Raw genomic sequence first — 25283 nt, 5'->3', positions numbered from 1 at the left:
TCTAAAATTGAAAAATGCCGAGTTTCTCCTATACTAGACTCATTAAAATTTCACAGTAAAGGACCTGTTCGATTACAAAAAGGGACGAACCACTCCTTCTTAGGGTTCAAATCTAAACTAAGTTGGACTCATCCGAAGGATGAGCTTATAATCAAGCAAATGTTATCCTCCTCAAGCTTGTTAAAAAATAAAGAGGTACTTGCCAGAAATGGTGGGGGAAAAGAGAGAAAAATGAGCCTATTTGTTATCCTTTGTCTCAGAAAAAACCTTATCACCACTCTTGAACATGACACTTTTCATTCACCTGGGTTGGGAAATCCTTTGCCTAACAGTTGATCAAACCACATTGAAAATCTTCAACCGGTTTCTGGGTATTAACTTTGGGTCAATTGTCACCAAGCCATCTGTTGTGTCGTTATGTGTTCAAGAAGTCACTGCAAACAAACCATTCATCTGCAAAATACCTGTCATCCATCTTGACCATCCCTGACTCAGTCCTTACAGCTACATTTCTTCAACTTGATCTATGATTTCGTGTTGTGGGCTTGCCTACGACGGATCACTTTCTATCGACATCAGCACATTATCTAGAACGATAATCTAGGAATCGTCAGTACCTTGAAATCTGCATGCCTCAATGGCAGGTTTCTCGCCTTTGACGACAGTTTACATCATTGACTTTCAATCAAAGGATTCCATGACATGTTCGACATCAACACATCTACTCACATCTCATGGATTGTACTGGGTACTTTGAGAACCATTGACATCACTGGTGGTCTCTCTCACACTTGTTAACGGTTTACATCATTGACTAGTAATCAAGTGGTTTCTACCATGTTCGACATCAACCCATTTATTCGCATGGATAGAATCGTTCTATTTCGGGAAGTAGAAATGAAGACCCTGGATCTAGTTTCCGCCATCCAGGCTGCGAGGAGTTTTGTATTCATTATATAGTAGACTAACTATAAACAGATGGCTGCGTCCATACTGTGTCTACATGAGTCTATGATTATGATGTACTGCGAAATCATTCCTATATCAGAGCAGTAGTTAGTTTGTTAGTTAAAGTTTTTGATATGAGTATGGGAATGCCTACCTCAGCGATGATATGATCTCATATATGTATTTTGTGTTGAATATTTGCAGGTTCCAACTGGGCTCTCCACGAGATATTCCTTGAAATGATAAAGTGCTTCACCCTTCCTAGATGATATGAAACCCTAATCTACTACAGGCTTCGCACTTTAGGGGGCAATCTGTTACACTAAAATTTGTCACCATGACTATTTGCAGTCAGTATGGCTCCATCAATAGTCATACTATCCTCCTTGGCAAGTCTTATACCTCTGCTCCTCATGTCAAACTCCAAAAAAGAGAGAAAGTCTTTAAAAGTCAATATAACTCTGGTTACGCAGTTTCTCCTACCCTTACCTGCGTGTACGCACCTCAAGTACATAATACTTGCGTACTTGTACGCTCTGTCTATAAAGGGGTGGCTGCGTACTCCTGTAAAGGTCAAAAGGCGCAAGTTTTACTTCAAAAAGGTTACTTGTGGTCGATTCTAGAGCATTCTAGAAGATGGTTTGACGTGGATTGAGCGCCTCCAGATGGTTCATGCATCCCAATGAAAGAGGAACTTATCCCATCAAGAGGGGAGCTATCCCATTGAAAGAGGGGCTTATCCCATTGATGGTGGACATGATTAACTTCCTCCAAAGCACTATAAATACAGGCATTGGGCCAGAGGGAGCGGAGGTTGAAAGCTGAACATTCCTAAGGGTAGATGCTGCTGAAATTAGGACTCCCTTATAGAGCTTGAGAGGAGAGATTCCAATCCTTTCTTAGCTTCATTTGGAAGTGGGTGAGCTGATAAAAGTAAAGGAGAACTCTTGCTGGACCCTGGGAGGGACCTGCACAACACCAAGGCACTGGTTGTAATGGTTTCTTTTGTTTCCAATTAATACAATTAAGTTCATTTTTCTCAACAAGTTGTTATATATAATTTGTTTCATAAACTCCTTGGTCTTTCTGATGAATATGTTTTATTATATGAGTTATTCAGGTGCTATGTAATCGTTTGCTTGTTAGTGAATGCAGGCTTCAAGGAGAAGGAGCTCATCTGGATCGAAGAGGCTTGGCTGCTGCAAACAAGCATTGGACTAGAGGTAAGCCTTAAACACCTGGTTGCTTTTATTTTAAATGCATATTTAGGGAAAGATAGTGCTTGATTGTTTTGTTTGTCACTAGAAAGCCTTAGCTTCTAGGGAGGTCGATTTTGTCCGCAAAATTGACTCTTTCCACATGACAACAGTATGCAAATACTAACTCTAACATCAGCTTTATTGGGGATAGCAGCTCCTTGGAGGTGTCAAGAACACTGTAGACCAAGTGCCTATCCATGTCGACCAATACGGTCAAAAACTTAAACTGAAATGCAAAACTGAATGCTAACAACTCAAATAACACAAACTGATTCAAAATTGACTTGAAATTGACTGAAAAAAGACTCAATGCTACTCACTTAACCAAAAAATAAACTTTGAAAATGTTAGAAAATTAATGAAGCTCCATGGCCTTCACTTTGGGCTCTGAACTCCAGTGATTCTCTACTTCACACTTGCAGAAAGTTAAACTATTATTTACAATGAAATTGGGAGATTTTTTAGAAGCATGTTTTTATAAAAGATAGTGCTAAATGAGCCTACCATTGACTGGTCCTCCTAAGCATGGTTCTTCATTCATCTCATCTAGCATGAATGAATTTTTCCCTCTGAAAACTAAAATCTTATAAGGCCCTTTCAACAAATTTTCAAATTTACCATGCTTACCCTTGTCCTCATTTCTGGCATCCCAACGGAGTACCACATCTCCAATTTTGAGGCCATCCTCCTTTGTTTTCTGGTCATATATTTTCTTTATCTTGTCATGGAGCTAGAGGTGTTCTAAAATACCTCATCTCATGTCTGTTGTAGGTGAATCATTTGACTGATCCGATGCTGTATATCATTCTCTTCACTTCTTGCTTCTTGTAACAACTTCATGACCGAGACTACTAATGATGAAGGAAAGACAATATCTACTACATAAACTATTTGAAAAGGAGAAATTCCAATAGATTTCTTACTAACCAAATCTACCCATAATGCATTGATCAACTTTTTGTGCCAATTCTTTTTGTTGTCCTCCAACATTTTCTTGATGATGCTGATCAAGGATTTATTGGAGGACTCCTCCAAACCATTTCCTTGCAGGTAGAAAGTTGTCGAATGTCCCAACTTGATGTTGTATTTGTCACAAAACTCAATCATCTTTCTAGACTTGAATGTTGCCACGTTGTCTGTGATGATATTATTAGGACAACCAAAACAGGACAAGATATTAGTTTCTAAAAACTGAATATGTTGCTTGCCTTGTTGGAATTGCTTTGACCCACTTAGTAAAATAGTCTGTAGATGTCAATATCCACTTGTGTTGTGCAGATGATGATGGGTTAATCTCACCTATGAAGTCTAGGTCCCACTGCTGAAAAGGTGCATGAACTGATATAGGTTGTAGAGGCAAAGGAAGAAGTTCTCTTTTACCTTGGAAAACTTGGCACTCATGACAACTCATCACTGCCTTGTATATATCTGCAAAAAGTGTAGGTCAATAATAACTCGCTCTTAGTAGTTTGTTGGTCGTGGTATTCTAGTACAAGTGGCCCCCAAAGTCTCCTTTGTGGAAGTCATTTATTAACTCTTTAGACTCATCTTCGATCAGACAGTTCAGCAACACACCTCGAGGATCCTTCCAATAAAGTGCATTGTCCATAATTCAATATTTAGAAGCCTTCAACTTCAATGACCCACTCTTGGCCTTAGACATGCCTAGATGGGGGTTTAAATGTTGCAAAACATAAATAATATCAAAATATCATGGAGATGATAAAAATATATCAGATACCTGAATGAGATCTACTTCTTCTTGATTGTGGGACAATGCTGCTACAAGGTTGATATCTAGAGCACGGAGATTTGACTTAGCCATGAGCTTGGCTAAACCTTGAACCTTGATCAGCTTGGTAGGATTGATATAAAGGTCATATTCTAATAATGTTTCTATCCATCTACCTCTTCTACCTTCTGGGTCATTCTGCACGAGAACTTATTTTACTACTGCATTAGGCACATAAGCGAGAGTATGCAAATGTAAAATATACACTCTGAAATATTTCAGCACTTTTATGAAAGCCAAAGCCTGTTTCTCTATGATGTTGTACTTAAGGGCTACATTCCTGATATTGCGACTAAAAATTGCTATTGGTAGCTCGGTCTTATCCCTTTTCTGCATCAAAACTGCTTCCATGGTATGCTTAGAAGCAAAGGAGAATATTATGAAATCAATGGAGTAATCAAGACTGATTAAAATAGGGGTAGTGGTCAAGGCAAGCTTTACTGCATGAAAGGACTTGTCAGCTTCTTCAGACCACTTTACATCGTTATCCTTTTTCAACATATTTGTCAACTCTGTAAGATGTCAAGCCAAATTAGGAATAAATCTGCATAAGAAATTCATCTTACCATTGAATGCTTGGATTTCTTTCTTGTTGTGAGGGAAATCAATTTGCTGAATGGTTTCTACACGTGAAGGGTCAATCCGGATGTCATCCTTTGAGATGATGTGGTTGAGAAGTTTTCCTTCCTCCATGGAAAATAAGCTCTTCTTCGGGTTGAGAAAGATCCCAAAGTTTTTGCATCTCTGGAAAATAACTCTTAAATGATGCAAATTCTCATCATCTGAATGTGAAAATATTGTTACATCATCTAAATATACAACCAAGAAAACAAGTTTTTCATTGGCAAAGGCTATGTCCATGGCACACTGAAAAGTGGCCCCTACATTTTTGAGACTGAATGGCATATTTCCATATTCTAATGTGCCCTAAGTTGTGGTAAATGTTGTCTTGTCATGATCATCCTCATGCACTAAAATTTGATTGTTACCCGAGTAGCCATCCTGTAGTGACATTCGAGAAGTGCCAACAACTCTCTAAAGGATATGGTCCATTTTGGAAAGTGGATAGTTGTATTTCAAAGACACTTTGTTTAAGTTTCTGAAGTCTATGGAGAGCCTTATTTCTCTCGTCTTCTTTATCACCAGAACTAGATTTGATATCCAATCTGAGAATCAGATAGGAACAATGATGCATGCCTTGAAAACTCGGTTAACTTCTTTCTCTATGTATGGCAACAACCTTGGGTTGATCCTTCTTAGCTCTTGTCTAAATGGCTTTTGATCGGGTTTAATTGGCATAGTATGCTGAATTATTTTCTTTTCATACTCCTTTAAGTCTGCATAATCCCACATGAAAACGTTAGAAAATTCAAACAATAAATGAATATACTTTTCTTTTACCTCTGGAGATAATGATTTGGACAGCTTGATGGTTTTTCCACTGTTCCAATGTTCACATCTTTGAAACCTTTCTCCATAGGAACCAAAGTGGGCTTCCTTGCTACATCATCTCGGTCAAACAAATCTTCCAAAGTTATAAGACCTTTTGGAATATTGTTGTCCTTTAGTTATAGTATATCAAATTGAGCTACCTCGATGACTTGATCATCCTTGTCGTAAACCTCATCCATGGAACAATTCTCAAACTCTCCTTCACTTTGAAGAAAGTTATTTACCTTCTTATCATCCCAGAATACTTGCCAATATCGCAAGTTATCAGGAATAGGGGGTCGATTCTTTACATGAATCTCAAATTTCCTGGTTGAAAAGATGGGGATTTTGAAATTTCTTGCAACTGTAGCCAATGAATCTGCCATAAGATTCTTACTATTTGGCACAACTGAAAGTGTATATTTAGGAAACATTCTCAAAATATCTAAAACATCATTCCTATATTGTCTCATTCATGGATGGTGAGCTTGATATTCACCTTTAACTTACTTGATCACAAATTCTAAATCACCATACACAGAAATTCTTCGCTCACCCAATTTTTTCAAGATCTTTAAGCTCGTGATCAGCGCTTCGTACTCTGCCTCATTATTGGTGCAATCGAAAGATAGCTTGTACGATCATAATATAACATTCTAAGGTACCTCACCTTGCTGATGATGTAGACTTTGCATCCAAATGCCAATGCCTACCCCTTATCTCCCAAGAGCACCATCAAAGTCCATGGTCCAAGGACCATTCTCCTCTTCCAAGTGCTAGAAATCTGGCTTCTGCTTTAACTCAATTTTCTGAACTTTCTCTTCACGCTGTTCTAAATTTTCCATTAACTTTTCTGATGGTTGTTTTGAACCTTTATCTACCTTGTCTGATGATTGTTCTGATGAACTTGCCATATTTTCTTTTCCATGATCTTAAATTGTCCTTATACAATCAAAAATCTCTCGTATATCTTCTATTTCTACAAGCTGACTATCTACATCATTCAATCTGTTAGTCCTTACAATCTCCTAGGTTGAAAATGAAATTGAGAAGGGTAACCTCAAACTACTTCAGCTCAGTATCTAGCCCTACTGAGCATGAGATGGATCTCTCTAAGTCTCTTATCAGCAATATGACTTTAAAGAAAATGAATTTTAGGCTATATATGTGTATTTGTTTGTTTGTTTGTGAAAATTTGGTTTTTAGGGTTTGGAGCCACAAGTAGGTTTGGGCTGTGGGAGTGCAAGAGAAAATATGAGAAGGAGCTAGATATCAGAAGCCATGGTGAATTTTGAGTATTTTCAATGTAGTATAGAGGATATAGTGTGGAATAAAGTAATGAGCATAAATAAACATGATTTCATTAGCTTAGGAAGACATACACATAACTATGAAAACTAGATAACAGAGCTTGAAAAACAAGAATTCTGTGTATTTTATTATAAGGCATTCATAGAAAGAGGAGATATAATATAGATAAATATGTTTATACCATGAGAAAACAAAAAGAAAGAAGTACAAGCACCATGAAATCACTGGGCTAGAGTTCCTTGAAAATAGCTGCAACATGTCTCTGTATTAGCTGAAAAGATGATTACATGCAAGCTTCCTTCACAAAAAGTTCAACCCTCTTCTCCTAAAGAGAAATGATACATATAGACTCTCCTAGACCACTTTCCCACCTTTATGAGTCAAATTCCTTGGTGGAAGAACTAACTCCAAGATTCTCAAAACCAACAGGTGAGAATGAGAAGGTGAAACTCAAACACTTCATGGAGAGTTTGTTTAGGAGTTTTCTTCCTTTATGAGGCCTAATAAACATAAAAAACAACCTATGATTTAAATTTATTCGTGCTTACATCACCTAGCCTTGAAACTAGTGCCATTACATAGAGAATCTTGGCTTTGACTAAGTCAAACTAGAAACTAGAAATTTTACACAGTGAAATTTACAAATTAAAACACAGAAAAGAGCAGAAGTGTAGCACCGACTTTGAGCTGATTTTGAGGTGTCATCCAGGGGTCAAAATGAAAACTTGAAAGAATGGTCAACTAGTGCTTCAAGTCTAGTTTCTAGAACAGTTTGAATTTCTGAATGTGGACCATGAGAAGGCCTTCAAAAATCCATTCTGCTAAGGTAACTCCAGAAGCACAACGCCTGTCAAAAAATGGTCCAGAATGCTAGTTTTTTGCCACTTTTTTGCCTTTTCCTCCAAAATTGAGCCACCTATGAAAAATCTAAGCAAATGGGATTTTATAGCATGGAAATATATTTCCAAAAATGTATACCTTTCCTCAAATAGAGGCTCGAGGAAAAAGCACAGCGCCAAGGCGCTGCGCTTCTGGAGTAGCTAAATTTCAAAATTTAGACAAAAAATTTCTCAAAAAACTAAAAATGCTCAGAATTTTCTCAAAATTAGATTGAAGGTATAAAAATATGTTTGTTAAACCTTCATAGATGCTTCAGCAAGCATCTCCAAGTTTACCCCATCCTTTTGGTCTTTTTTGGCTTTCTTAAGCTTGTTTTCAAGCTACTTAATCTTGGCATTGGCGATCATGTTTTGAGCTCGGTAGTGGTGCGCCATATGTCTGAGAAACTGAATATCCCTATTCACCTTCTCATGAAACTTCTCCAAGTGTTGATTCACCCTGTTGAGCCAATACTCCTTATCTTGATGAACCTCAAGGGAAATCCTATCCTCTATGTCAAGGTCCTCATTCAACATAATTTGTTCTTGCTCTTCTTGCAAAGCATTTTTGAGGCCTCTTGATCTTGGTATTTTCCTCTTTCCTTTCCATTTTGATGCTTTAGGCTTGCTTTATTCCATGATCTCCTTACCTTTGCCAACTTGCTATAATAACTTGGATTTTTCCTTTACTAGGATCAACTCCTTTGCTTTGAGATGACTATTTTCCTATTCAAGGAATGATATGACATATTTTTCTCTTTCCAAATTGATTGCTAGCTCCTTGATTTGATAGGCCTTATGCTTGATTGTTTGTAACATGTTTGAAGTCTAATCCTCAGCCTCTAAATCAACCAATGAAAACTCATGCTCAATTGTGTCTTTCTCTTTTGTTGTCGGTTCCTGCTTTGTCAATGAAGAAGGCTTGGCCCCTTTCTCTCTATGAGAAGAAAACACTAGCCTCTGTCGTTTCTTATACACTTTAGTCACCTCAGGTTTGGGTAGCTGAGTCTTCTCCACTGTTTTGCTAGAGGACCCCACTTCCATAGGATGTGTTGATGTGTCTTGGTGATGGTTTGATGAAGTAATCTCATTTCATTTTTGAAACCCTAGATGATAGGAAAGGGAAAAAAACAGTGAGGGGTGAGTGAAAAATGAAATGATGGGTAGGTGGAGTGAAAAAAATGGTAAAGGTAATTTGAAAGAGCTACATATGGACTATGAACAACTGATGAAAATGAAAGGAAGTGGAATGAAGGGACAATGTACTTGCGAAAGGGAAAAACAAATTTTTTAGGGAAAGTGCCCAAAACCCATAGGAATGAGCTAGGGTTTCATTTTTAGTGAGGTAATTTTATGTTTTGAGGTTGGTTCAGTGGTTCATATAGCATATTAAACATGTGTAGAGGTGTAGGATAGGATTTTACAATTTTAACATCAAGAAAACAAAATGACCATCATCAACCCTATCATTTTTCATGAGGAATTCACTAGAAACCCTAATATTTGGCTTAGATTCATTTTGCAAAACAAAACGTTAAGTAAGATGGTGTACTTACTTGTAGCTCAGCTTAGGATTGCAATATAATAGGTGAGGAAGCTTAAAAATTGAATTTGGGTGAGTTTCAGGCAACTTTGAGTTACTCTAGCCCAAGCACAATGCAGTGTTCCTAAGCGCGGTACCCAAGCGCAACGTAGTGTTCCTGAGCACAACTCCTCTGCTTTGAACGAAGTGATTTGTTCCTGAGCGCAGTGCCAATCTTCCAAACCAATTTTGGAGGCCTTAAACTACTCCAAATTGAGAGATTGATAGCGCGCTGGAAAGCTCTTGATGTATGCTATAAGATGGAGACCTCAAGCATGTAAGTTGGACACTCCATGAGGGAGAACAATTTATGTTTCCAAGGTCACTCCGAAAACTAAGGTTTTCTCTGACAAGAGTGCATCACCAACATGTAGATCACTTTTGGATGCCTTCCACTAATCCAAATTACAAGATGAAGGTACCATGGGAAATACTAGGATGTCTTCTACGCAATAGAGTCCTTAAGAACTACCAAACCTTGCTGCAAACCCCTGAAAAACTATCTTGAAGTCAAGCTGTCCAGAAGTGTAGCAACTCTCCTGTAGCAATTGTATTTTGGGCATTTCTTTGAAATCATAACATCTGTGTATAAAATGAAGGAGGTGTTTTTTCCTTGGACTATAACGGACAAAAACCTCTTTCACTTTTGTAAAATTCTTCTCCATTTGGTCAAAAATATATTTTGAAGAAAACATGTCCTTATGAGGAATGATGAGGCAAGTTAGTGTACTGCAACATTGTCTTATTGGAAATAAAACATTACCTTTACCTTTATTTTTCTTTCCCTAAGCTACTAACTCCCTTTACCCACTGAATCACATGATGGACATGTTTTTGTTTTGACATATGGTATCATGATGACACATGGAGTGAAATCCTAGACCATGGCCTAAAATGAGGAATTTAACCATTTCATGACCCAAGACCTTTAAATGAAGATATATACCTCAAAGAAGACAATGACCATGATGAGTGATGAAGACCATGAGTAAGTGAAGGGAGCAACAGTGACCTAGACACAACAACTAGTGACCAAATTTATATTTCAAGACTAACTGAAATGAAAAAAAATTGACTTGAAACCCTAACAACACCTTGTAAGAGCATATTTGATCACTGGTGATATGTTGAACTGACTGACACTAACATTGTCTCCAACCAGGGATGGCAGCTCCTTGGAGGTGTCAAGAACACCATAGACCAAGTAGCCTTATCCATTGGGAAATGGAGTCAAAATGCAAAGACTAAACTCAAACTAAAAACTAACTGACTTGACTATAAAAAACATACTGATTGAACTTACTTATGGCAGCAAACCATAGGGATCTTAGGGCATTCACCTCGGGCTTCAAATCCTGATGATAACCACCCACCTACTAAAGATGTATATACAATCATGTGTAATGATACCTCCAGTGTAACCAATCGAGCGAGTGGCTAATTACTTGAATTCTGCTTGTACTTTCCTTGAGCAAATAGAACAAACAAAAGCTAGGCAACTCCGAGCATCCACTGAAGATTTTCTCATGATCCATAAATACAAGAAAATTCATCTTTCTAGATGGCTACAACAAATCAGTGTAACTATCCTTAAAAATATGAAATGTTACCTTGTCTTTAAATCAAACAAAAATACAAGTACTCCTTTCATATGGGGGATTTACGCAATGCATTATATTAGATATCATTTTTTGGGATTCAACTGCGTTAAGTAAGTCATTCAAACGTATGACCATTTCCATGAGAGGTAGTCGTAACTGACTAATTTCTCATGATTTTTGAATAGTTCACTTAGCACTCATTGCATCGGGTGATGCTCACAGGGGTGAAGAAGTGGGATTGAAACTAGTGAAATGTGGAGAACGAATCACATAGCATCAATCATCACTTCCGGGGCTTGCACCCGGTAACCAGGACTTCCCAGGAGGTCACCCATCCCAGAACTCCTCTGGCTCAAGCGCGCTTAACTGTGGAGTTTTTCCCCACAATCAAGCCCACTTAGCTTGCTACCCCATTTGCAAAACCTTAGCAAGTATTGTGCCTCATGAACCATTCAAGTAGAGATCCCTTGACTCTTTTTGAATTTAAGTATGGGGATTTACGCAGTGCATTATATTAGATATCATTTTTTGGGATTCAACTGCGTTAAGTAAGTCATTCAAACATATGACCATTTCCATGAGAGGTAGTCGTAACTGACTAATTTCTCATGATTTTTGAATAGTTCACTTAGCACTCATTGCATTGGGTGATGCTCACAGGGGTGAAGAAGTGGGATTGAAACTAGTGAAATGTGGAGAACGAATCACATAGCATCAATCATCACTTCCGGGGCTTGCACCCGGTAACCAGGGCTTCCCAGGAGGTCACCCATCCCAGAACTCCTCTGGCTCAAGCGCGCTTAACTGTGGAGTTTTTCCCCACAATCAAGCCCACTTAGCTTGCTACCCCATTTGCAAAACCTTAGCAAGTATTGTGCCTCATGAACCATTCAAGTAGAGATCCCTTGACTCTTTTTGAATTTAAGTATGGGGGATTTACGCAGTGCATTATATTAGATCTGAAATAATACTTGGTTGTTGAACCATAGGAAGGCATAGGGAAATATGGCTTTTTGCTACCTGAGTGTTGGCTGTAAATTTCTCAAGCATGAGCAACTCTGATTCTATCTCTGGCATACTATCTATCTCAGACTCATACTCTTCCATTTCATATTCTAAATCATCCTTGAGAAAAACACATTCTTCAAGAATATTAAGCAGGTTAGCCCTATACTTTTCATGAAAGAAAACAATCTTTGTTAGCTGATATCCTTGCAAGAAATGTACATCACAAATTGGCTTACTCACAACAAATTCATGTATAGTTTCATTAGTCTCATGATTGTCATCATTTAAACCCAAATTTTCATTTTAAATAATGGAATAAATTGCACTTACACAATCTTGGCTGTGTGAGCACTGCAAACCTACCTTAACTTTGTCTTTAACATGTTTTTTCAAAAGTTGATCAATTTCATCTTCAGATAGAGGCGACAACTGAGTTTTGACAACTGAGTTTTATAGAAATCAACATTGGCTTGGTGATTTTCATTTTCAAGATCAGGAGTAGGCCTTTCTCTATTTTGATCCCAGTCTGTTTCATTCAAGGAGGAAACTGTTGATTCTTGTTGGGAGGAAAAATCATAAAGGGCTTCTAATATATCTTCTTCCATACATTCTTCATCCCCATACAAATTTTCAAGAAATTTAATGAAATTTTCAGAAATCTCACAACAACTATCCATCATTGATAAGGAAAAATTGCAGCTTTGATAATGTTGAAAGAAAATTGAATGAAAATCCTTTAGAGAATATAAACTAGCAGATGGTAGACTCTCATACCATTTCCTTGCCATTTCCTCCAAGGTAGCCATGAAAATCTTCATCAGACAATCTTCAAGAAACTTAGCGTTTAATCTGTGAATATGAAAATGAAATTTGACCAAATGAAAACTAGCATCTTCTTCATCCTGACCTTTAAACTTTTGGTAGCCCTATTTGCAAATCTATATAAGGAATTCGATTTAGAAAACCAGGAATATGAGCTCGATTCATAGGAGCATACCTTCGAGCAATTGAATCCATCTTGAAAACAATTAAGACACCAAGAAGTTCTTCAAACTATCGGTTTTTTATCAGTGGAGTTGCCATGAAATTTTTGAACCTTCTGATTCTTTGACACTGGAGTCTCCAGGTGAAATATGCACAGCCTTTCTTGTGTTTGATCACTGTTCACCATCAACAATTAGATCTGATCCTTGTCATTCTTTCCTAGGGAAGATATGATCCTTCGTTCCCCGGAAACAACGCCAAAAATGCTAGTCCTTACAATCTCCTAAGCTGAAAAGGAAATTGAGAAGGGTAACCTCAAACCACTTCAGCTCAGTATCTAGCCCTACTGAGCATGAGAAGGATCTCTCTAAGTCTCTTATCAGCAATATGACTTTAAAGCAAATGAATTTTAGGCTATATATGTGTATTTGTTTTGAAAATTTGGTTTTTAGGGTTTGCTGAACTTAGGGTTTGGAGCCACAAGTAGGTCTAGGCTATGGGAGTGTAGGAGCAAATATGAGAAGGAGCTAGATATTAGAAGCCATGGTGTATTTTGAGTATTATCAATGTAGTATAGAGGATATAGTGTGGAAGAAACTAATGAGCATAAATAAACATGATTTGATTAGCTCAAGAAGACATACACATAACTATGAAAACTAGATAACAAAGCTTGAAAAACAAGAATGTTGGGTATTTTATTATAAGCCATTCATAGAAAGAAGAGATATAATATAGATAAATATGTTTAGACCATGAGAAAAAAAAAATAATGAAGTAAAAGCACCATGAACTTACTGGGCTAGAGTTCCTTGAAAAGAGCTGCAACATGTCTCTGTATTAGCTGAAAAAATGATTACATGCAAGCTTCCTTCACAAAAAGTTCAACCCCCTTCTCTTGAAGAGAAATGATACATACAGACTCTCCTAGACCACTTTCCCACCTTTAGGAGTCGAATTCCTTGGTGGAGGAAATGACTCCAAGATTCTCTCAACCAATAGATGAGAGTGAGAAGGTGAAACTCAAACACTTCATGGAGAGTTTGTTTAGGAGTTTGCTTCCTTTATGAGGCCTAATAAACATGAAAAACAAACTATGATGTACATTTATTCATGCCTACATCACATAGCCTCAAAACTAGCTCCATTGCATAGAGAATCTTGACTTTGACTAAGTCAAACTAGAAACTAGAAGTTTTACACAGTGAAATTTACAAATTAAAACACAGAAAAGTGTTGAAGTGTAGCGCCGACTTTGAGCTGTTTTTGAGGTGACTTCCAGGGGTAAAAATGAACAACATGAGAGAACGGTAAACTAGCCCTTAAAGTATAGTTTCCAAAAAATTTTAATCTGAATTTGGACCATTGGAAGGCTTTCAAAAATCTATTCTCCCAAGGTCCCTCTAGAAGCGCAGCGCCTGTCAAAAAATGGTCCAGAATGCTAGTTTTTTGCCACTTTTTTGCCTTTTTATCTGAAACTAAGCCACCTCTGAAAAATATGAGAAAATGGGTTTTTGGAGGATGAAAATAGATTTCCAAAAATGTATACCTTTCCTCAAATGGAGGCCTGAGGAAAAAGTGCAGCGCCACCAGCTAAATTTCTGAATTTAGACCAAAATTTCTCAAAAAACTCAAAATGCTTAGAATTTTCTCAAAATTGGAGGGAAGGTGTAAAAATATGTTTTTTAAATCTTCATAGATGCTTTAGCAAGCATCTCCAAGTTTCCCCCATACTTTTGGTCTTTTTTGGCTTTCTTAAGCTTGTTTCCAAGTTGCTTAACGTTGGCATTGGCAATCATGTTTTGAGCTCAGTAGTGGTGTGCCATATGTCAGAGCAACTGATTATCCCTGTTTTCCTTCTCAAGTAGATTCTCCAAGTGTTGATTCACCATGTTGAGCCAATAATCCTTATCTTGATGAACCTCAAGGGCAATCCTATCCTCTAGGTCAAGGTCCTCATTTAACAAGATTTGTTCTTTCTCTTCTTGCAAAGCTTTCTTGAGGCCTCTTGTTCTTGGTATTTTCCTCTTTCCTTTCCACTTTGATGCTTCGGGCTCACTTTATTCCATGATCTTCGTACCTTTGCCAAATTGCTGCAATAACTTGGCTTTTTCGTTTTCTAAGATCAACTCCTTTGCTTTGAGTTGACTATTTTCTTGTTCAAGGAATGGTATGGCATATTTTGCTCTTTCCAAATTGATTTCTAGCTCCTTGATTTGATAGTCCTTATCCTTGATTGTCTATCGCATGTTTGAAGTCTAATCCTCAACCTATGAATCAACCAGTTCAAACTCATGCTCAACTGTGTCTTTCTCTTTTGCTGTCGGTTCCTACTTTGTCGATGAAGAAGGTTTGGCCCCTTTCTCTCTATGAGAAGAAAGCACTAGCCTCTGCCCTTTCTTATACACTTTAGTCACCTCAGGTTTGGGTAGCTGAGCCTTCTCCATTGCTTTTATATTGGAACCCACTTCCATAGGCTATGCTGATGTCTCTTGGTGATAGTTTGGTGAAGTAATCTCATTTCATTTTTGAAACCCTAGATGATAGGAAAGGGAAAAAATAGTGAGGGATGAGTGAAAAATGAAATGATGGGTAGGTGGAGTGAAAAAAATGGCAAAGGGAATTTGAAAGAGGTGGATATGGACTATGAACAACTGATGAAAATGAAAGGAAGTGAAATGAAGGGACAATGTACTTGTGAAAGGGAAAAACATAGTTTTTAGGGAAAGTGCCCAAAACCCATAGGAATGAACTAGGGTTTCACTTTTAGTGAGGTAATTTTACATTTGGTTGGTTTAGTGGTTCATATAGCATATTAAACATGTGTAGAGGTGTAGGATAGGATTTTACATGTTTAAAATCAAGAAAACCAAATGACCATCATCAACCCTATCATTTTTCATGAGAAATTCACTAGAAACCCTAATTGAAGAAATCTTTGGCTTGGATTCATTTTGCAAAACAAAAAGGTAAGTAATATGGTGTACTTAATTGTAGCTTAGCTTAGGATTGCAATACAACAGGTGAGAAAGCTTAAAAATTGAATTTGGGTGAGTTTCAGGCAAAATTGAGCTACTCTGGCCCAAGCGCAGCGCAGTGTCCCTGAGTGCAGTGCCTCTGCTCTAAGCGCATAGCTTTGTTCCTAAGCACAATTCTGGTCTTCCAAACCACTTTTGGAGGCCTTAACAACCTCAAAATTGAGATATTTATAGCTCGTTGGAAATCTATTGAAGTTGGCTATACTATGGACACCTCAAGAATGTAATTTGGACACTCCATGAGGGAGAACAATTGATTTTCCCAAGGTCACTCCAAAAACTCAGGGTTTCTCTGACAAGAGCACAATGCCAACTTGCATATCACTTTTGGATGCCTTCCACTAATCCAAATCGCAAGCTAAATGTACCATTGGAAATATTAGGATGTCTTATACACAATAGAGTCCTTAAGAACTACCAAACCCTGCTATAAACCCCTGAAACCGGTCTTGAAGTCAAGCTGTCTAGAAGTGTAGCAACTCTCCTGTAGCAATTGTATTTTGGGTATTTATTTGAAATAATAACACTCGTGCATACAATGAAGGAGGTTTTTGTTCCTTGGACTATAGTGGACAAAAACCTCTTTCACTTTTGTAAAATTCTTCTCCATTTGGTCAAAAATATATTTTGTAGCAAACATGTCCCTATGAGGGATGATTCGGCGAGGTAGTGTACTACAACATTATCTTATTGGAAATAAAACATTACCTTTACCTTTATTTTTCTTTCCCTAAACTGTTAAATCCATTTACCCACTGAATCACATGATGGACATGTTTTTGTTTTGACATATGGTATCATGATGACACATGGAGTGAAACCCTAGACCATGACAGAAAATTAGGAATTTAACCATTTCATGACCCAAGACACTTAACTGAAGATATGATACCTCGAAGAAGAAAATGACAATGGTGGGTGATGAAGACGATGAATAAGTGAAGGGAGCAACAGTGACCTAGACACAACAACGAGTGACCAAATTTTTATTTGAAGACTCACTGAAATGACAAAAATTTGACTTGACACCCTAACAACACCTTGTAAGAGCATATTTGATCACTGGTGATAGGCTAAACTGGATGACACTAACACAATCCATTATCAATATATACAATAAATTATTCTAAATCTGTATGTACATCATTTATAGGATGATTATTCCACCTCTCCTTGCTAGTTGTCATGAATTTCATTTTGGTTTCTCGGTACAATTTCCTTAATTTCCCAAAAACCGAGATGGTGGCATAGGAGAAGTCTAACTGCATTGTGCCTCTTAGCTTTACTCCCTAGGACCTTGACAATAACATACCAAACTATGGTGGCATATCAGCTACCACCACATCGATTAAAACATTCTTTGCTTGGATTTGGTCCAAGGATACTACCAAATCCTTGATTAGACTAAGACAACAGACCTTACTGGAATCAAAGAGTACAAGTCATGGTATTTACGAGTTACATCTAGACCCAACTTTTCCATGATGGCTTTGGGCATTAAATTATGGGAGGCTCCGGAGTCAAGCATGGAGTTATGAAAGATGCACTGGTGGATTCTTAGACTCAGGTAAAATGGAGGAACCTCACTATCTTCTAACTGACCATCTATGGCTGGACCAAAAATTAATTCAGATTGGTCATCTTCAACATTAACCATGTCAGAAAAAGGATCAAATTTCATCATTTAAAATATATCATACTTGTAATGGCTATTTTTTACTAGTTCAGTAAGAGGGGTTGTCACTTTCAACTTTGGAATTTTAGTTTCTAGATTAATGAGCCAGATTTATATACCTCTCTTTGGATGACGTCTCTCTTCTCGGACTAATCTTTTGATGTATAATCCTTCTTCTAACTGTCATGTTCCTTATTTGGGTTGCTTGTAGGTGTCTGATTTACTTTTTTTTTGTTAGCTGCTGCAAGCTCTTTACCTTTACTTTGATTACCTTGGGAGTTTATCTTCTGTTGTGATGTCCTTTTTTGAATGGGAGTGATTGATACATCCCTATTCCTCAAGGAATACTGTTTCTACTCAGAGCTGAGTGCATTCAAGTATCCTCTTTGATAATCATCTAATTGGGTTTCTAATGCATAGTCATTTTCCAATATGTAGTCTTCATCTTTGGGTCCTTTTGTCTTCTCGATATACTCCTCATTTTCAGTCAAGAAAATGGGATGGTAGTCTTCCCTAAAGAAGTGGTTCTCCTCGACAATCAGGTCTATTTCATCCTCTGATTCTCCTTCAGCATAATTTTTCTACAAGGGTGTCTGAATTTTCTATTGAGATGTTGATGCCTCAGGAGCTCTCTACTCTCTTTGTTTTATCCTATACTGAGGCTGTTGTTGGTTTCTGAAATTCAGATTTCTGACTTGTGGCTCCAGCTGTCTATCTAAATTTATCATTCGGTCGACCATCCTCTCCATGGTTCTGATCAGTGTGTCTAGTTTAAGATTGGTGGAAGAAGAAGGTTCCTCTTTAATTGTTACTTTCTTCTTTGGTTTCTCATGTTTTAATTGAGACTTTTTAATCATTAAATTTGCTTCCATGCTTACTGCATTATCCTGCATTTCTTCCAAAGTTGCAGGATCTCTTTCCCTTAGTTGATAATCCATCTCTAGATCAAAGGCATCCAGATAGTGTTGAAGTTCCAAATCAGGTGGAGGTTTCATGTTAGTTGGAATAGAATTATAGATCAAATTGAACCTTATAGTAAAATCTTGAACCATCTCGTTTGGACCCCTTTTCAATGTATTATACTCTGCTAAAATCTGCAATGGATTTTTTTTTTCCTGCCACCAAGCTAAGAACAACTAGTTTAGCCTTTGAGAAGTATCAATGGAGCCGAGTGCCAAACTATGGAAGCATTTTTTCACACCTCCGGAAAAACTTTGAGATATTAGTCTCATTTTGGCATCATCGGCATCAACCTCCTCTAAATCAATGAAATTAGCAATTTTGTCAATATGTTGTTGTGTTGTGATTCCTAGACTTCCATCAAAATGAGGAAGTCTCTAGCCATAGGTCAAAGGTAAATCTGCCAAATGAGCAGGCAATACTAAGGGAGAAAATCTCGCCATGACTACTGGGGGAGGGTGTACGGGAACTAAAATGGGTTGTGTTGGTTGGGATGAAGATGAAGGTACTAATATGGATGTTTCCAGAGGTGCAGTAGAGGGTGTAGCAGAAGATAAGCTTTCATGTTGATACTGGATATAGGTTTTTTTCTATAGTAATTTGAAGTTGATCAACTAGGCTTTAAAGTTTATCGAAATTAGACCAAAGCTCGTGCTCAAGTTTTGAAAACTAGCATTTTGCAGAAGGCTGAGTAAACAAAGATTTCAAGGTGGGTAAGTCCGAATCAAACTTTATGGGATCAAACACTATCTTTGTAAGAAAAGACTCAGAATTTGAACAAAATAGGGATATATCGAATTGAATATCAAAAGGAATATCCTCAACACTTAGTATCTGATCTGGCAGGGAAGTAGTTCTTTCCAATTTTTTTCTTTCATTCTCGGGGAAAGGGATTTTAGGTTTTCTTAACAATCTTTCAGGATCATCAATAGGAGAAGGTGGGTTTGGGTCAGGGTTTCACCTGGTATATCTTTTCGGAGCCAAAGTCTTAACAGGGTCAAAGACTATGTGAGATAATGAGGATTCAGACTTTGATTAGCATAAGGAGGGATTCAAATTTCAAAACAAAGGTATGTCTTTAAGAAAAATAAATTTAGCAGGTAATGATAAATACCTTACCCATGTAATGAGGTCTGATTGAAATTTTGATTTGTTGACTTCTTTTCTTTTGAACAAGCTTTCTAAATCTTCGTTTGGATCAACTAGATTAGGATCTGGATTTGATCTTGTTTGTCTCCTTAAAGCCAGCTCTACAATATTAACACTGTGATTATGGAATCAACCTTTGTGAAACTTAGTCCTATCATCCAGAGGACCAAATCCCAATGAAATATTGTCATACACCCAGGGAAAATGAATCTTTCGTTCCTCGGCAATAGTGCCAGTATGTTATCATTCCTCCAGATCTCCAAGGCTGAGGAAGAGTCCAGTTGAGGTAACCACATACCAACCTTTTGACTTGGTAGCTAGCCCTACCAAGCCGGAGAGGGCTCTCGCCACAAAAGCACAGCCAAAAGGGCTAGATGAATTAGGGTTTTAGGCTAGGTATAAAGTGTAGAGGGTTTTGTTTGTTTGAAATTGGGTTGCTGGATGAGGATTAGGTCAAAGAAGGTAGGTCAGGGAAAATAAGATATGATTGCAGACATTCAAAGGGGCAAGGTAGGTAGGTAGGCTATCACATTAGGGTTTCTTGGGATGATATGATTCAAACAGGTGAGGAGCTAGGAAGAGAATGAAAGATGTATTCTTCCAAAACTAAAGAAAGATGAACAAACTATGAAAACTTCCCCAAAATAGAGCATGTGAGATGATTTCTATTTATCAACTTGAAAGAGATTATACAATAGACATGAAATGGGATATGGAACAAAAAGACATTCATACAAATGAAACTATAGAAAAAAAACAATGCTAGACAACCATACCACAGGTATCCCAAGGAAATAGCTACAACTCATCTACTAAAACTGGCCAAATTTCTGATACAATAGTGTCCTTGATTAATCTAACAACATCCAACTGAGTCAAACCTTTGAAAATACTGAAAACTAAAAGATAGAGGCCTCAAAACAAACTCCTCCCAACCTCAGGGGTCGAATCCATGAGAGGAGGAGAAATTCCACCAAAATGTGAATTGATAGCTAGAGTGTAGGTTGGTCAAAATGACTCATCCCTAATTAGAGTGAAACTGATTCATTACACATCATGGAGTCTATTTACCTAATGTATTTACCCTAGGTAATAGTAAAAAGACCATAATTACATTTAAAACATCAATTACATCAGTAAAAAGTTGATTTCAAAGGATGAAAATCAAATCTGGAGAAAAATAGTGAAAAATCAGGCAACTGGTCAAAGGCGCCCTCTCTGTGTCAAAAGCGCCCTCCATCTTGCAAGCAAAGTTTGACTTCCTTCCTGGTGTCCAAATTCAGCCCACGATAGCTCATTAGAAAGCATCTCCTATCTAGTTTCAAAATACGCCTTCATTTTCTAAAATTAACTTTATTTGAACTTCCAAAGGTTGATTCTCCCAAGACTGATCAAACACGCAGTGCCAAGGTGAAAATGGAAGCAGAACATTGATTTGTTAGGTGTTTTTTCACCTTTTCACCTTCCAGTTGTGCAAGCCAAGGCTTGTAAACTTGTTTTCCTATATGTATTCCCTACTATGAATCCAATGGTGGCCTTCATTTTTCCAAAAAGTGCCCCAAACAAAATTGCAACGCCAAGGGCGCTATGCCCTTGACATTCTAGCTATCAAAAAACTTTGTATGATTACTTGAAAAGCCAAAAAACCTCAAAATTACCCCATAACTTATAAAAATTGGTGAAATGATTGCTGATCATGTGTTTTTTACATGGAGTGAGGCTTCAACAAGGATGTCAAGTCTTCCTTCCTCCTCTTTCTTTTTGAAGGCTTCAATCTTTGCATTAACCCTTCTAAGCTTTTCCCTTGCAATCTTGTTCCTCATGGAATAATGCTTTTCCATCTTTCTCTAAATGTCATTTTCTTGATTGGCATTATCTAGGAGCTTCTCTAAATGTTGATTTACCTTGTCAAGCCAGTGCTCCTGATTCTCATTAATAATGATGGAAAATTGTTCATTCCATCTGAGCTTATTTGCAAGCTCAGCGTCCTTTTTTCTTTCTAGTTCTAGAGCTCTTTTAAGCCCTCTAGTTCTAGGTATGCTTTTTAGTTCTTGTTCAGGTTCACCATACCTATCATAGGCTTCATCAAGCAATTCTTTATCTTTCATTTATGTTAGAAAAATATTATATATGATAGAGAAATGAAAGACACATAATATGCGGAAAAAACACAAACACATAAAACTAGAGAGACACAGATATACGTGGTTCACCCAGTTTGGGCTACATCCACCCCAAATAGCCAGTCCTTCCTTTCTATTATCCAAAAAAATGAAGAGACACAACCTACAACAGATCCACTGTAATATCCTCTATTTTCTCTCACAGTCTCACCTCTCTGTTTCTCACTCGGAGAATACACAACTATTGCACAGCCTCAATACAATGCCCTCATACAAAGAGAGGGGTTTCCTTCTAGGGCAAAAAACCCTAAACTAAACATAAGTTCTACCGTCAAATCATCTGCCTAATGAACGACCCAGATTGACTAGAAATTACTATACTTTTACAAGGAAATTTTACATCTATTTTTAGGGATCGGCCCCCCTTAGCCCTCGCGGGGGGGAGAAGTCCCCCCAGCACCCCCCCGCATGGAGGGGTGTACAATCTTCCTAGGGTGTACATCCAGCTGAAACAAAGACCTCTAAATAATCATGTTGCACACCCAACAATTTATTAATGAGCTGAATCTCCATAACATCATGTTTCGCTTGAAGCTGCTGGTTTTCTTGCCCATAATATGAAATAATATATTTGGACCTCTCTAAGTTGGTCTGGAGCTCCTTGATGAGTGCATAATTTAACTTGATGAAAATGGTAATGTCCTCATTACCATCATGCTCATCTAGGTCAAACAAGGTCAATATTCTGTTCTATCTCATGGAGGTCCTCCTCCTCATGTTTGATCTCTACCTGAACCTCTGCTTCTGTCATATTTTCTTTGCCTTTGTGTACCTGTTTTTTTGGTGAAGAAAGCAGGGCCCCTCCCACAATCTGTGGGGAAAACACCTTCCTGTGACCTCTCTAATAAGTATGTGCCAATGTGCCAAAATCAATTTTTTTAGTCTTGATGACTTCAACCTGCTTAGTCTGCTCTCACTCTCTAATCTCATCTCTGCTAGGTGACTCAATGTGGTCATGAAATGGTGATGGTGGAGGTGATGGTGAAGGAGACTGATCTAATGATGATGCATGATCTATGGGCTGAGATGGATGAATGGATGTGGAAGGATGAGATGATGGAGGCACATTTTGAACATTCTGAATAGATGGATTAGTGAATATGTCATTGGCTATGAAGGTACTCCATGCAATGTTCAATTGTTTGAGGTGATGGAGGAAAATGATTGTGATGAGGGAGTGGTGGAAAATACTTCTCATTTGATGCTCATATTCTCATTTTTGGACAATATATACCATCTTGTAAATGCTCTGGAAGAGATAATAAGGTATGTTGAGCATCTTAACCCTTGTGAAATGCATGAGTAGCCAGATATGATAGGTATAAAGTCTAGAAAACCTTCGTTCACAAGTAAAGTATCTCATGATGATTTTCATCATGGGAACATATCTATCTAGGAGGTAAGAGAAAGGAAAAATCCTCTTTCTATCATTTCTATATCTAGGTTTGATATATGGCTCATAGTAATGCTCCTCCAAATATTTTTTCTTAAACCATTTTTCCCCAACATCTGGAATTCTAGTGGCAGCTGATATGATAGCAGTAGATACAGTGAAAGTGACACTAGCAAGGGTTACCCGGTTGTCATGGAGATTGGAGAAGAATAGTCTACTCAACATAGGATAATGTTGGGCCCTTTGTACTTTCTCATAGAATTCAAAACATCCTAGATGTTTAAAAGATGTCATAGTCATGGGAGATGCCATGAGTTCCTTGGTATCTCTAGGTGTTGGCTTGGTGGGGCCTTACCCAGGTTCGGAGTTAATTAGCCAAACAAATCCATGTACTATTGGCCCTTTTAGCAACAGTCTACAGAGCACGAATTGAGGTCTCACCTGAAGTAGTATAGGAGGGTGCTAGAACCAGGTTTCCGCACCCTTGAGATGTCTGAGAGGTTTGACTGGCTCTCTTTTTGCTCCTGCACATAGGTTTCTTCGCGCACCTTCCACTCCTCACGAACTGATACACTACCTTCGCAGCCCTAACCAGGGGCTGTGCCGTGCTCTGTACTATTACCCGAGATCTTACTTATCTTCTAGTACTAATTAATTACCTTTGCCTACTTGAATTTCTTAAGTTATTATTAGCAATACAAAACATTCATACAGGTTCGCATAGTAAATAAATAGTATACTTGAAAATTATATCCAATCATGCATTAAACCAAGAAAAGATACACATAATTATAGAAAAACTTCTCTTTATTGATTCTCCCAACGGTTACAGATTCAACATGTCCTATGCACTCAGCTACGGACTACTAGGCCTCTGCACACTCAGTTGCAGAGCCTTCTCCTACTCTATGACCCACAGAGACACTTTAAACTTCGACTCAATCACTTAGACTTCTCATGCTTTCCTTCTATTATTTATCTTATACACTTAGAGCCTCGCTCTATTTCTATAATCTCATGGTCCGTAGACCATGGGTAGGTCTATCCAGACGATACTACATTACAAAAACTAGGGTGGACAACCTTATGACTCTATTATACTTTTACGCCTCGCTCCCACAATTCGCGGAGCTTTTAGAAGAAGATTCAGTCAAAACTTGGGCTTTAAGCCCCAAAACATGCCTTGGGGGGATTCCATGCCTAACAGACCCCCAAAATAAACATTGTGACTCTCCCTCGAGTCACTCTATCGGCACGGAGATCTTTGCGTGGAGTCCCTCCAACTGTTCTCGAACTGCGACAAGGTCAACAGCGCACTAGCCTGCTGCTTGCTATATCTCCTGCATACATTGTTCTGAGACCTCTGTGTCGAAAGTGCTTCTCTGCATCAGTGCATGTATCCCTTGCATGTGTGCGAGCTTGCCTTCAATTTCTATTGTGATGGTGAAGGCCTCATCGATCCAAGGTTGAACACATTCCTTCAGGACCACTTCCTTGTGTCATGCCATGTCCACCTGTTCTTTCAGCGCTTTGGCCTATTGCATCTGCACGAGCCTCTAAGTGAGGGCCACCATATGCGTAGTTCCTTTGACAGTGTCATACTACTGTTGGAGTTCTTGCATCACTATCTCTAAGCGCTGGATGTTGGGATCCTCCTGCAAATTTGTGAGGACCTCAAATGATTCTTCCAACATGCTGGTGCAGTCTGGCACTGCACTGCCAATTTCATCCAGTCCCACTGTGATAGCGCTAGTGCACTATTTTATGACTTTCGAAGGGGTGGACAGTTGCACCTTTAACCATAGCTCGATGAGCTAAAGGTTCAGCTCCAACTGAACCTTTGTCATTTCCTTCGTCGCCTCACGCACCCTTACTACTAACCTGTGGATGTGTGCCTCTGTTGGTATGTTTGCTGGGATGGCCAACTCTGGGACGCTTTGGCAAGCTTCATCTATTACCTATACCGGCTATTGATTTTGTGACACCACTTCATCGCGCTGCAAGCTTAATTGTTCCATATTGATTTTCTGCTTGTTGAGGACTTGCAGTGCGCAAATCTCCCTACCTCACAGCTCTGTAGTTATCCCATCC

The sequence above is a fragment of the Pinus tabuliformis genome, chromosome 4_1, assembly GCF_031772625.1.
Source record: "Pinus tabuliformis cultivar Carrire ecotype Pingquan chromosome 4_1, CPIR1, whole genome shotgun sequence".
Taxonomy (NCBI): Eukaryota; Viridiplantae; Streptophyta; class Pinopsida; order Pinales; family Pinaceae; genus Pinus; species Pinus tabuliformis.
Note: the sequence above shows the minus strand (reverse complement) of the source record.